General features: G+C 34.2%; 1 protein-coding gene across 1 annotated transcript in view; it reads left to right on the top strand.

Annotated features, from left to right (window-relative positions):
- Nucleotides 1–15684, top strand: part of MACROD2 (mono-ADP ribosylhydrolase 2) — a 2034677-nt gene that overhangs the window by 369787 nt on the left and 1649206 nt on the right. The gene's annotated exons all lie outside the window — the stretch shown is intronic.

Genomic DNA, 15684 nt, shown 5'->3' with positions numbered 1-15684 from the left:
GTTCATTTCACTTTTTATTGTTGCTGGGGAATATTTTGCTTTTAGATTTACCTGGAAGGCAATTTCCTTAAACTAATATTATATGCTTTATTCTTAAAGGCTTACAATGTTGTCTTTTGTGCTTTTTAAAAAGTTCCTATGAATGTCTGTTTCTGAAGGAGGCCAGCTGATTGTCTTTCCCAGGAGTATTTGATTATAGTCTCTTCATTAGCTTCATTTAGTTTATCTATTCTTATGCTTCTTTGATAACAGTTTGACCTTCTGAGTTCCCCTCCAAGAATGGGTGATATCAAAGTAGATGGTGAAACCTCAATTAGAGGTATATTGACCCTTATTGTTCTGTGATTGTACTTTTGCTGGCCACTGAGGGCAGACCCATTAAATCCAGGAGTTTTAGAACTCTAATGTCTGTTAAAAAGACAATTTCTTAAAAATGTTAGGTAACACAACTTAAACTGAGATGCAGCTGCTGAATTTTTGGAGGAAAGGAAGGTGGGAATAATCTCTCACTAAATGGTGAATTTTCTTCTATTACTGCAAAACAAATACATGGATTAGATTATTTTATGAAATAAGTCTTTCTAGAGGCTCTTTTCAGATGGCAGTTGTTTATATTTAAAAAGGAGTTTTTGCTTTGGCCAGATTACTGTATATTCATATCCATATTTAATCAGTTTTGTCTCCATTCAGGCAGACCTTAAACAGAAAAGAAAGATAAATGGGCAATTTTGGTTATAAGTACCTACAAGGTGGCATAGTTGCCTGGGAGTTAGGAGTTCTGAGGTTTCCATTCCCTAAGCTGCCATTGGTGATATGACTTCGTATTATGTGCTCTGGGCTTTGGTTTTATCGCATGGTGAATAAAGGCAACAGGAAATAATTGAATGCCAATTATGTACTGTTTCTTTTTTTTTTTTTTTAATGTGGATTAAAACATAGAAGAAGGCAAGAGATTGTGAAAAATATAATCTAATAGAGTAGATATATTGTATATATGATCTACTAAAGGTACTGACTTTGGAGGTAAACTCTTAAGATAGTCTCTATCATCCTACCCTGTCCAAAAATGTATACTCTTTTGTTGCTTCCATGTTTTGCTCTTCTTTCTTTCTTTCTTTCTTTCTTTCTTTCTTTCTTTCTTCCTTTGTTTCTTTCTTTGTTTGTTTCTTCCTTTCTTTCTTTGTTTCTTTTTTTTTAAATTCCTAGTTTTATCAGCTGGCTGAATTCTGCCAGTGGAGGTGAATAATAATAGTAAGTACTGCCTCTGGAAAGATTAAGAGTTACCCTGAGTAACTATAGATTGTTTTCCTTCTTTGTTACTTAAAGGAGATTAGCTGTAATAAAAGGATGACTGTGCTGGTTGGAGGAGAAGGAAGACAAGCAGTTTTCAGCCTGCTTTAGGCTGCGATAGGAAAGGAGGAACTGATTCTTACAGCAGAGAGGACTCAGCTCAGAGAGGAAGAATTAGTGTAATCTAATGTTTAAAGGTCATGGGCTTCAGAGTCTAGCATACCCGGACTCCATCTTGGCTTTGCTACATGACAGTAGACAAATTGCTAAATCTTTCTGAGTTTATTAGCTCAGTGCCTGACTCATAGTAAGTACACAGTGAATGGTAGCTGCCATTATTAAGATGAGGGCATCTGAATACCTGGAAAAAAGGCACATTAAGAAGTAGAAGAGTGCACAAAGGGAGATACACAAGTAGGAGTGTGCAAATAGGAGACAGCCATGATAGCTTTTTCACACTCTTCTAAATTTCCCTTTGAAGTGGTTCTGTAGCAAGGAAATGGGGGAAGAGGTAAGCAAATAGGAGATTTTCGTGTTGATTTTTTTTTTTTTCTGTTGTCCTCATGCATTTCATACCCTTATGTTCCCAGGGTTTAGAATTTAATTGAGTTATAGTAGAGTTTTAGGTTGTGTTTCATTTGTTTTGTGGGCTAGTGCGTGAATCCAACAGTGTACATGAGAAAATACATTCCAGATTGTAAACAGCTGGATTAAAAATGAACTCCAGTAGCATATCCTAGTTGTAAAACTCTAAACTGGTCATATCAAAGGACTTTGTGTTTTTCTATTTTTGTGAGAGGATATGAGATGTTCTTTGGGGGAGAATAGGGGAGATTGGATTTGGAATCAGGTTTCCCAGGCTCTGCCATTTACTTGTGTATGCAAATGAAAACAACAATAACAACAAATCAAATCTCTTTTAGTATAAACTCCCAGCTGAAAGTGACTCTAATACATATTATTCCAGGGAACAGTTTAATTCAGGAATTCTAACCTATCTAGACTTAACATACCTCATTCACTCCTTCTTCATTCATTCATTCACTCTATACAGATTCATTGAACATCCCTATAAAAGAAGCCGGTAGGACTAGATGATCCACCAAACCACTTCCAACTGTGCTATTTGTGATTTAATCTTAGCATGTATTAAATTCGTTTTAAGTCTTAGAAAGAAACATTTCTGGATGATTTTTCTTCTACTCAACATTTTTCATGGGAATTAAGTCTTCAAATTTGGGTAAAAAAAAACAAGCAAAAAACCCAACTCAGGCTTTTGGTATATTAAATGCCTTGGGCTATTATAATATACTTGGGAGTTTTTTGGTTGCAGGTGACTTAAAATCCAAGCCTCATTGTCTAATCAACAATTCGAATCTTTGGTTCATATAACTGAGAAGTTCAAATGTATGGTCTGGCTTTAGGTAAAGCTTGATACAGTGGCTTAAAATATGTCAACAAAGTTAGAGTTTCTCTCTGGCTCATAGTGTTTGGCCTTGTTCAGTGTTGGCAGACTCCTCAGGCTATATGTAGTGGACCCTTGGCAGCTCCAGGCTTTTCCCTTAGGCTCTAACAGTTCCACATATCACATTCCCATATTACAGTGTTTAAGGGAAGAGAGGCCACTTCCAGAAGCTCCTGCACATAACCCTGTGATTCAATTTCTCTCATTTCTGAACCTATTACGGAAAGGTGGGGGGATATGTCAGTGAGCGTAATTAAGCCCCCTACTCAAATATATGGTTAAGAATGGAGGAGAGGGTATGGCCCAGGGGAAGGTTGGGCACTGTTAGTTTGAGAAGGAAGGAGTGGATTCTAGAGGTTAGCTCATTTTCAAAGGATTTGGCATGCTGAAACTTGGGCATGGTTTATAAATTTATAAACTTGAAGCTGTTTTTTCTCTTCTCTTCTCTTCTTTTCTTTTTTAAACCAGAGTTTCTGTTTAAATTGCCAAAACATCTTTTAAAGATTTTCTATTTGTAGACCCTCTCAAGTCTAGCCCAGTTTTTTTTTTTTTTTTTTTTTTTTATTTATTTTCCCTGTCAACAGGTAGTGATACATGTCAGGGCATATCAGTACTAAATCTTAACATGAGCCTATGGGATATTAATAAAATATATAGAGAGAGTGCACATTCAGCTATCTCTACTTCTGTGAAGTCAGGCCAGATGCCTAATGCACCAGTTAGAAACTACTACATCTTTCTGAACAATTCCAAAGGGTGTTGGGGAAATAATTAGATTTTAGCAGGTCACAGATGCCTTAGTATACTAAAAGGTTTAAAAGTGCTGTATTAAACTCTTCTTCTGATATTTGCCTTTTATTAGTCAACATTTAAAATGTACGTAAAAACAATCACATATCCCTTTTAAGTATATTTCCAAAACATACTTCACTGGAGTGAGATCTGTCATTACAGGACTTGAAACGGAAATCAAAGCAAAATCAGACTGGTTATTTCCCTCCCTGCCTGCTCATCTGCCCGCTTTCTGGAACAAGCTACTTTCCCTCTACCCCGAATTAGACTGATATACTTCAGGGATTGGGAGAAAGGTGATCTAAAACAATAGTAACTACCACCACCTGAGAAAAAATCACCCCTTTGGCCTCTCAGGAAAGGAAAAAAGAATTGTGGTTCAGAACAGGTTAGTACTTAGCCAAAAGTGATGGCATGAGGCAGCTGGTAAAACTGAAAGCCTGGGGATCCCTACTTTTTTCCATCTTCAGTGCTTTCATGTATGCCCATACAGCTGATGCAGTGTCCAACTCCCACTGATATAGGCTGTGCCCTTTATCCCTTCCTACTCTCCAATGTCCTGTCATCTTTCTTTCTTTGTTTTAAAATATAAAAGAGATTTTTAAAATGGACCTTGGAAAAAGCAGAGACTTGGATTAAGCAGAGTGAGTGAATTCTCCCTCTGATACTTAAGTGTGTGGCCCTGGGAAAAGAACTTAAGTTCTTCGAGCCTCAGTTCTCTCATTTATGAGGATGGAGATATGGGACCCTCGTTTAGCTATTACAAACTTCAATGAAGTGGTGCATGTAAGAGTTCATTACTAAATCTGAGAAAGCACTTACCGAGACAGAGCTAAAACCTGTGGATAGTTGTTTTTTTATCTTCCTGGTGATGAGTGGGGCCAGGATCTATTCAAAAGGCACAATCCATTAATGTTAAATTGAACTGTACATTTTAACAATTTATCTTTGGGAATGAAACAATTTGTGAAATGATTCTGCCTACTGTTCTGGATGCTCAGACCTTGAGATAACAGTATCTAAGTCTGGTTTGGAGACTTAATTACAACCAAAGGACAAATTCCTTATCCTTGGAAATTATTAAACTAAAACATAGCTTTGGATGAATGACTAACAGTTAATAAGAGCAGATCAATGTATGTCTAATTATTGAGATGTGTATTTACTGGATATCGTACAAGTGCATTGCCCTGGAGCCTTGTGATTCTCTTTTATATAGCTAGCTATTGCTGTCAGTACTGACCAAAGCTGTCATCACTTACAAACCATCTTATTATTTCACTATTTCTGGAGTATTGGTGCTAATTGGACTATATGAAAGGAAGATTTCCTGAAATTGTTGTCAGATTTTTCTTATTTCTGGAAACCAGCACTGTAGTTCTCCTTCTGTTTGAGATTATCTTTTTTAAGAATTGCTTTTTCCTTGCAGTCCAGATTACTTAGGTACATAAACATGTTTAATGTTGAAAAAACATGGTTAAAGTAGAATAAAAAAAAAACTTTTATATTATGTCTGTTTTATAAATGACTATGGAAATTGTACTTCATTGGCATCATCTAGGAGAAACAGATTTACCATGATTAGTATTTCTTTTCATTTGAAAACTAGTATGAGTCGATTATTTTTAAGATTTTTTAAAGGATAGAGTATTCTCTATCCTTTAAAAATAGGAGTAAAATAGGAGTAAAAATAGAGTAAAAATAGAGTATTCTCTATTGACTAGGTTTGGACTAAGGGAATATTTTACAATATCATCTATTCCAAATAACAATAAGTTATAATTGAATCACGTGTTTACCACTTGGACAGTTTCTCTAAAATATAAATCTATTTAAATTTCAAAGCATGATTCATGACAAAGATTAAACTATGTCTATAGTTTCCTCTGATTCACTTCCTTCATACCTTAAGTGATTAACTTTAAATTTGGGGAATTTAATTCTTTAAGTAGTTAAGTTTTCATTCTTTTTGTTTGACATTTGAAATATGTTAGAACTACAAATTTACAGATGCTTTCTAGGTTTATTAAAAGTGTAAAAATATTCCCAAGAATTACTTATACTTTAGTGAGTTTTTATTCTTAATAAGTTGTTTTTAAAACAATGGTAGAATTTAAAAATATTATTTAAAAAGCATTACTTTTTAAAGTTAATAATTTTTATTAAGGAAGAAGTTGAGAAGCTTTTTGGTAGTTGTTTAATTGTCATGTTTACATAGAGGCGATATAGAACTATTTGACTTGTTTCCCATGCAGCCCCTCTTTGTTTTCTTCAGTAGCCCAGAGAACAGACTTGTCACTCTGAAGTGTCCACATGTAATTCTGTCCTCCACTTTTCCCCCAGGGCAAGTCAGAAATAAGCTTATCAGATCATATCTTACTGACAAAGAGCAAAGCTTCTTGGCTGACTAAAGAGGAAACAAAGGACAAGTAAAATATAAATGGCAGATTTGATACCAAAAATGCAAGGTTAACATTGGTTTTTCAATAGCTAAGCTTTTTTTTAAAGCAGAATTATATCTTTTTAAAACATTTGCTTGAGTTTTACTTTACGTACAATTTAAAATTAAAAGTTTTACCGATATCTTATACACTGTAAATTATCAGCATTATCATTGTCATTGTTTTTGTCACTGTTGTTATTTGCTCCTTGCAAGCAAATCTTTCTGTCTTATATTTGGAAGTGGTTAGAGAAAATAGCTTTCATCTTATGTGCTTCCAGAATAGTTTTCTAACAGAAAATAGGAATAGCTTACTGATAGAAAATAAAAATATTAGAAATGTAGAAATAAATTATTATAAGTGTTAAGCAATTATAAGGAATTTTTATATTTATATCCTGACTCGAATGAACAAAAAAAGTTTATAGGAAATTTTAAATCATATTTATATCCTGTCTTCTTGACTAACAAAACAATATTACCATCTCCATTCTAATACAGCCGGTATCTACTAATTGCATAGCAGGTGCCAGTCCAAAAGCTTGTTTGGGGCACTCTGAAGATGGTGTTAAGGTCGTATCTCTGGTTCTAAGAGAAGCAGATGCTGTTCAGGCTCAGAAGGGTTGTAGCGTTTAATGCAGTTGATCCAACTTACTAGCATCCTCTTTATTTTGTTTAGATTGGTTTTATTTCCAACTAAGTGTCTGCATTAGCTGGTGAGGAGGAATGAGTGGTGAGGTTGTCTAAGTAAGCTTTTGCTATTCAGTAGACACTCAGAATGAAAGGGGTGAGAATGAGAAGGTAGAACAGGCAATATAAGGAGGCCCCTCAAGTTGGATGTCTAATTTGCCTTGTGTCTTCCCACTACTTTTCAACAAATGTTTATTGGATGGTAAGACATGTGTTATCAGTCTGGTCATTTTGACTTATTATCTGTTTCCCAAAGACTTTATAACCAACCTCCTCAAGTTGCTGTGTCCACTCACATATAGATTAAGGTGGACCCAAGCCATCTCATGACAGCTAGATATAGATTTCAAAGCAATCCCAAAGAAATGGCAAAGAAACCTGTTCTTAGTCTGTGGATGAGAAGGTCAGGAACAATTTAGCTAATGCACTCTGGGCTAAAAAGCCATATTTGAAATGAGACTGATAGCAGCTAAGCAAGGAAAGTTTTTGAAGAGATATTAAGGAGAAAATCAGAGTCATTGAGATAGGAATAATATGCTAATTTGAGGGGAAGAGAGCCATAGAAAGTAGATTTTGAACTCTTTACTAGTGACTTTAGTGGTAAGCGCAAGCAAGGATAACAGAGGAAATTTTCTAAGAATATTGGGAATGCATGTTGCCCTCATCCATCCTTGTATTTAATTTTGGGGAAGAATGAGGAGATTGCTAAATTATAGAGGCCAGTGAGGAAGAAGAGTTCAGAGATTTGAGCAAAATAATACTGTCAATATAATGAGACTATTTATTATTCCAATAATGGTGATAGTATGAAAAGCACGGTAGAAAGCTTAGCATAGACTAGAATAATAAAATTTGATTGCAGAGGAGAAAGGGTTTTCAAATATGGAGGTGTTACTAATTTGGGGTATTAAAAATATGACCTGACTCTGCTCCTTCCCTTATTAGGCCTTCCCAGGGAAGAAAGTTGAGGCTTTCCCAAAGCTGCCAGTTCTAAGTTTACAGAAGTGTCTATGAGACTCCCAAGCCATTATTCTGCATCTTGGATTGCAATCCCTTGACTGAAGAAGGGTCTTCTCTGTGTGGCAAGGAAATCATCTGCGTTAGGAGGTTGAAAGCTGACACTTGCTGAGAAAGCTAGTATGGTCCAAATAAGCCATGACTATGAAAGAGGGATATGTGTATGAGGCCATATGTCACAGTCAAATCACCGACATAGCCATTAGGAGTATGGGGAAGCTTTCAAAGGCTTCTACTTTGTATCCAGATTAACTTGTAGTCTGACGTTGTAAAGATGTAGAGGAAGCAGAGTCATTCAAAATATGAAACCAGAATAAATGTCTAGATTTTAGACATGGAATAAAAATACTATGGTATTAAGAGTTCATTGTAATTTGGGTTTGTTTGTTTTATTTTGAGAGAGAGAGAGTGAGAGAGAGAGAGATAAGGTGCGAGTTGGGGAGGGGCAGAGAAATAGGGAGAGAGAAAGAATTTGGGGATCAAACTCATGAACTGTGAGATCATGACATGAGCCAAAATCAGGAGTCGGATGTTTAACCAACTGAGCACCCAGGTGCCCCTGTAATTTGTATCAGAATGTAATGAAAGAAAATATTAAGAAAAAGTTATACCAGTTTAGGATGTGTCATTTACCATATAGTGAGCCAGAATCCTATCATGCATTTCTATTTACATTTGGCTCTTCTGAACCTCATTTCTTCTTTTGACTTGTCCTTTATAAACAATATCCTTCACTGGTAAACAAACAAAGTTCTTTACTCATCAGTTAAGGAAAACCACTGATTGTCCTATCAGTCCCAAGGATTGATTTTGGTAGAATATGTCCCAATTGTATTTTTTCCCTCAGTATGTCTCACATGGGATGCTTATAACTTATTTAAAAATGAATGCAGGTTGTTTAAGAGAGGAGACAGAATGACTCAGAAGACAATGCTATTATGAACCACTTACGTATTTTGTAATGATAAGAAATGAATTGACCAATACTGTCCATTTCCATCAGACTGGTTGCCATCAACTGTTATGATTCACTTTATAGTTTACTTACAGCCATTAAATGACACTGTTTAGTCATTTGTTGTGGAAAGTTAGAAAATAATGATAAGAGGAAAATAAAGATAATGTGAATTCCCAGTATCAACATTGGGTGGTACTAAGCCAATCAGATGTATAGAACTTATGTCTATATGCAAAAAAATAAAATTAGGAAAATACTTATTGTTTTATAATTTATTTGATTTATAATTTCTTTTCACTTAAGAAATTTGTGACCTTGTTTCTGCATTATCAAATATACACAGATATCGTCAGCTGTAATGGGAACATAGTAACATAGTATTCCATCATTTGCACAGGAAGTAATCAATGTAACTAGTCTGTCTTGCTGGCCATTTGTGTGGTTTTTAACTTTTCAAGACTATAAGTGAAATTATGATGAAAATGCTTCTAACTAAATCTTTGCGCTCATCAAAATTATTAAGATAACTTCTTTGAGGTAAAGTTGATAGTTCGTAGAGCTGACAATCTTTTAATGAATTTGCTGTAATTATAATAATGCCCTTCAGAAAGGATGTGTTCTCCCAGTCCGTGCACCTTCCACAACATTGGGTAATGTCAATCTTTAATTTAATAGAAGATAAATTGGATCTTGATAGTGTTTAATTTGTAAACACAGAAGGAGCCCATTTTTCTTTTTGGGACAGAGAACATTTCTTTTCATTCCTTTCCTCCCTCCCCACCTTCCCCCCCCCCCCTTTTTTTTGGTAAACTTTTGTCTATGTAATCCATTTATTTTGAGAAGTTAAGCACAGGGAAGTACAGAGAATAACACAATAGAGTGTGCATCACCTAGAATTAACAAAGGTTAACATTTAATTTATTTCAATTAATTATTGCTTTAGATTCTTAATTAAAAGTAAAATGTAAAAAAATAATAAAGTTGAAGCATGCTTAGTTTCCTCTCTTATCCAGTTATCTCTTTCTTTTCCCAGAGGCATCCACTGTTATGAATTTGGTGGTATGTTTTTAGTCTGTGTTTTTATTTTTGTTTAATTAAACTTAGGAACAGCTGTGAGTCATCAAAAACTTAAAGTAAGAGAGGCTTAAACAATATAGACGTTGATTTCTCACTTGTGTAAAAGTCCAGATAGGTACTTCAGGGTGGTCATGGGTCTCCCCACAGTGAGCTAGGCTTCTTTTAGCTTGTTGTTTTAGAGTAGGTTGTACCCCTGTATAAATAAGACTACAGGGAACATTCTGTTACATATGTCCTACTCTACGTGGATGAGGTCCTCTGGCTTATATACACAGAAGCGGAATTTGTGGGTCTTAGGGGATGACTATAGGTATAGGTAACTATACTAGATATTGCAAAATTCTCTTTGTTAGAGTGCTTTCAGCAGGAGATAACAGACAGGGAAGTTCAAAGTGGCTTAAATAAAGAAATTTTCCACATGACAAGAAGTCTAGAGGTAGGGCTGCTCTAGTTTTGGTTAATTCATTGATTCAGTGGCTTGCATTCCTCATGGTTACAAAATCACATGCAGACAAAATAACAGCCAGAGTCATTGTATCTCTGTATTTCTTTTCTTCTTCTTTTTAAAATTGATGTATAATTGACATATGACATTATATTTGGGTGTACAACATGATTCAGTATTTGTATACACTGCAAAATGGTCACTACAATAAGTCTAGTTTCCCCCTTTCACCATATAAAGTTGTATATATATACTACAATATTATTGACTATGGTCACCATGCTGTACATTATATCCCCATGACTTACGTATTTTATGACTGGAAGTTTGTACCTCATGATTTCCTTCTCTCATTTCACTGTCTCCCAAGCCCCCTCCCCATTGGCAACCATGAATTTGTTCTCTGCATCTGTGAGTTTTGTTTGTTTGTTTTGTTTTTTAGATTACACACATGAGTGACATCATCCAGTGTTTGTCTTTATGTGTCTGACTTATTTCACTGAGCATAATATTTTCAAGGTCCATCCATGTCACAAATGGCAAGATTCTTTTATGGCTGAATAATATTCTATTGTGTATATATACTTCATCTTTGTTATTCATTCATCCATTGATGGATACTTTGGTTGTTTCAATATCTTGGCTGTTGTGAGAAATGCTGCAGTGAACACAGGAGTGCATATGCCTACATGAATTAGTGTTTTATTTATTTATTTATTTATTGGATAAATACACAGAAGTGGAATTGTTGGGTCATAAGGTAGTTCTATTTTTACTTTTTTGAGGAGCTTCTTTAATATTTTCCATAGTGGATGCACTAATTTACACTCCCACCAACAGTGCAAGAGGGTTCCTTTTTCTTCACATTCTTGCCAACATTTGTAATTTCTTGTCTTTTTGATAATAGCCATTCTGACAGGTATGAAATGATCTCTCATTGTGGCTTTGATTTGCAATGACCTGATGTTGAGCCACTTGTTTGTCTTTGGAAAAATGTCTATTCAGATTTTCTGCCCATTTTTAATTGGATTGTTTGGGGTTTGTTGTTGTTATTCAGCTGTATGAGTTCTTTGTGTATTATTTTGGATATTAACCCCTTATTGGATATATGATTTGCAAATATCTTCTCCCATTCAGTAGGTTGCCTTTTTATTTTGTTGACGGTTTCCTTTACTGTGTAGAGCTTTGAGTTCAATATAGTCACATTTGTTTATCTTTGCTTTTTTTTTTTTTTTTTTTTTGCCATTGCCTTTAAAGTCAGACCCCTAAAAAAATATCACCATGAGTGATGTCAATGAGCTTACTGCTGTTGTTTTCTCTTTGGAGTTATGTTTCTGGACTTACAGTCCAGACTTTAATCCATTTTAATTTTTGTGTATGGCATAAGATAGTGGTCCAGTCTCAGTTTTTTGCATGTGGCTGTCTAGTTTTCTCAACACCATGTAATGAAGAGACTGTCTTTTCTCCATTGTATGTTTTTGCCTTCTTTGTCATAAATTGACCATAATTGCATGGGTTTATTTTTGGTTTCTCTATTCTTTTCTGTTGACCTGTATGTCTGTTTTTATGCCAATACCATGCTATTTTGATCATGATAGCTTTGAAATCAGGGAGTGTGATATTTCCAGCTTTGTTCTTTCTCAAGATTGCTTTGGCTAGTTGGAATCTTTTGTAGTTCCATACAAATTTTAGAACTGTTTGTTCTTTCTGTGAAAAATGCCATTTGAATTTTGATAGGGGTTGCTTTGGATCTATGATTGCTTTGGATAATATGGACATTTGAACTGTATTAATTCTTCCAATCCATGAGCATGAAATATCTTTCCATTTATTTGTTTCTCCTTTACTTTCTTTTGTCAGTGTCTCATAGTTTTCAAAAAGTGTACAGGTCTTTCACTTCCTTGGTTAAATTTATTTCTAAGTATTTTATAGTTTTTTTGATGTAATTGTAAGTGGGATTGTTTTCTTAATTGTTTTCTTCTTGTGATAGTTTATTGCTAGTGTATAAGAATGCAATGAATTTTTGCATATTGATTTTGTATGCTGTAACTTTAGTGGATTTATTTATTAGTTCTAATGTTTTTTTAGTGGAGTCCTTAGGGTTTTATACACACAAAATCATGTTATTCATATATATTAACTGTCTTACTTCTTCCTTTCTAATTTGGATGCCTTTTATTTATTTTTTTTTTTTTCTTGACTAATTGCACCAGCTAGGACTTCCAACACTGTGTTGAGTAAAAGTGGCAATAGTGGGTATTCTTGTCTTGCTCCCGATTTTAGAGGAAAAGCTTTCAGGTTTTCACCATTAAGTATGATGTTAGCTGTGGGCTTGTTATATATGGATTTTATTATGTTGAAGTACATTTTGTCTATGCCCACTTTGTTAAGAGTTTTTATTATATAAACGGATGTTGCATTTTGTTTTGTGGTTTTTCTGCATTGAGATGACCATATGATTTTTGTCCTTCATTTTGTTAATGTGGTGTATCATGTTGATTGATTTTCAGATGTTGAAATATCTTTTAATCCCTGAAATAAATCCCTCTGATCATGTGTGTGTTGTTTTTAATGTATTGTTGAATTAGGTTTGCTGACATTTTGTTGAGGATTCTTGCATCTATGTTGATCAGGAATATAAGGCCTGATTTTTTTTTTTTTTTAATTTTTTTTTATTAATGGTGTCCTTGTCTGGTTTTGGTAACAAGGTAATGCTAGCTTTTAACAATAGGTTTGGACATGTTTCCTCTCTTTGATTTTTTGGGAGAGTTTATGAAGGATGATAGGTACTAAGTCTTTTTTGGAGGTTTGGTAGAATTCACTGAATGAATTCTGTGAAGCTATCTAGTTCTGGAATCCCATTTTTAGGAAGTTTTTGATTACTGATTAATATCCTTGCTAGTAATTGGTCTCCTCAGATTTTTTCTTCAAGATTCTGTCTTGGAAGATTGTTTCTAGGAATTTATCCATTTCTTCCAGGTTGACCAATTTGTTAGAACTTAATTGTTTATAGTAGTCTTAGTGATCCTTTGCATTTCTTTGGTATCAGTTGTAACTTCCCCTCTTTTATTTCTGATTTTATTTATATGAGCCCTCTCTCTCTGTGTTTCTTTTGAAGGTCAGGGAAACTTTTCCTGGGAACTTACTCCCCCAGGTTTCTCTCCTAACTCATTGGTTAAAAATGAATCACATGTTAATGCCTAAATTGATTACTTACTTAAAGCTAGACAAGAGCATGATGGTTGGCTGGGGACAGGGCCGGTTTCCCTTGAAAAATGTTATTGAAAGGAAATAAACGCCTGAAGAAAATATGCTGTTAGGAAGCAAGAGGGAAAGTGGATGGCATGTAGGCAATCAACAGTGTCTGCTGTATTTCTAAAGTGGTTGTTACATTCTCATCAGTAGTATATGAGTCCTTAATTGTCGGGGCTTTTGTTTGTGGTTACCAACCTAATGAGCACGAAATGGTGCTCTTTGTTGTATTCCTTGGCATTTTTCTGTTCTCAGTTGTATACCTTTTCAGATATTTATAGGCCCTTTGGGTTTTCTCTTCTGTGAAATACCTGATTTATGTTCTTTGTCTTGTATTCTCCTGAGTTACTTGTATTTTTCTTACTGATTTGTAGCAGTTTTAAAAATATTTTCCTAATAATAAAGTTGTGTTGACAGTGTCTTCTGCCAATCTATGGCTTTTCTTTTTACCTTTGTTTTAATAAAAAAATGTTTTAATAACTTAAAAATTTGTACCTTTTGTGTCTAATTCAGAAAATCATTTTTTTTTTACAGCAATGTGTACAGATTTTAAATTATTCTTTATCTTACTGAATTTTAACCGGTTATCAACCTTTTATGTAGTGTATACTAGCAGTTTTTAAAGTGATGTGGGGACTCTTCCATAGGATCTGTAAGATTGAAACTGTTTTTATAATGGTATTAAGATGTTATTTTTCCTTTTCACTTTCATTCTTTCATATGTGTGGAGTCTCACAGAGACTACATGACCTGTGATATCACAGCAAATTGAAAATGCCAAGCAAAACTAGGAACCCAGTTGTCTTTTAGGTCAGACATTAATGTGATTTGCAGAGATGCAACACAATGCTACTCTTCTGAATAAGTCTTTTGTTTGTTTAAAAAATAGCTTTCCCTCCCATAAAATATGCTTTTTAATGTAGATGTATATTGAGTTATTGTTATTTTTAAATGCTTTTATAAGTTTTTGGGGGTCCCTGGGTGGCTCAGTCAGTTAAACGTCGGACTTCTGTTCAGGTCATGATCTCACAGTTTGTGAGTTTGAGCCCTGCATTGGACTCTGTGCTGATAGCTCAGGAGCCTGTTTTGGATTCTCTCTCTCTCTCTCTCTCTCTCTCTCTCTCTCTCTCTGCACTTCCCCCGCTTGTGCACTGTCTCTCTCCCAAAAATAAATGTTTATTTAAATAAACATAAAATAAACATAAAAATGTTTATTTAAAAACTATTTAAAATGAATTCATAAGTTTTTTAAATATTTGTTTCAGTTTCTAACAAATTACACATTGAGAACTATAACTTACATAAATAAAAGCTCTTTGAAGAACTTAATTTTTAAGAATATAAAGGAGTCCTGAAACCAAATTTGTGAACTGTTGCTGTATATGAACAGTAATTTTTTAATTCATTAATTTCCTTACCTCATACCCATGTGTCAAAAATGAGAACAATTATTTCATTGTCTTTCAGAAAATATGATTTGGAAGACAGTTCTGTTCCCATAGACATCTATGCATTAGTTAAAGTGGAATAAAGATAATTAATTAGAATTATCTATAATTTTTATTACCTATCTACTACAATCATCCATTAGCCCAATGGGTACTGTAAAATTATAGAAAAGCATAAGTTTTGGCGTCTGGATCTAGATTTGGATTCCCAGCATGGACCCTCTGTAACTTAACCTAGTAAGTCAGTCTGTCTAAATTTCAGCTTCTTGAACTGTGGTTCAGAAGAAAAAAAATTCTTAATTTTCAGTGTTGTCATGCAGATTAAATGTTTTTATATAGGGCCTAAATAGATGCTGAGAACAAAGTTGGTGCTAAATAAAAAGTAGTTTCTACTCTCCTAATGTATTGTTTTAGAATTATTATATCAACAATTATGTTTTCTTAAGATCGTTTTGAATCTCCTATACAAGTAATCAATAAAATGAAAAATAAAAATACTATTCATAACCTATTACATTACAAAGTACTGTTTTAAATGATAAGTAATGTAGGGTAGAGTGAAGTGTAACTGTGACTGGGAGTGTAGCACAGTAACTTTCTGGAAATATGTATCAAGGGCCTTAATAATCCATATATTTTTAATTAAGTAATTTCTACTCTAGGAGGTTATCTTCAGGAAATTATAAAAAAAAGATGTTCATTGCAGAATTATTTATAACAGGAAAGAAAATGGAGTCAACCAGATGTCCATCAAATAAAATGTGAATTATGCTATATCTATGCAGATGATCCTTTTGTAACCATTTAAAA

This window comes from Panthera onca, chromosome A3 (genome assembly GCF_046562875.1).
Source record: "Panthera onca isolate mPanOnc1 chromosome A3, mPanOnc1 haplotype 2, whole genome shotgun sequence".
NCBI lineage: Eukaryota > Metazoa > Chordata > Mammalia > Carnivora > Felidae > Panthera > Panthera onca.
This window is presented reverse-complemented; position numbering and strand designations above follow the sequence as displayed.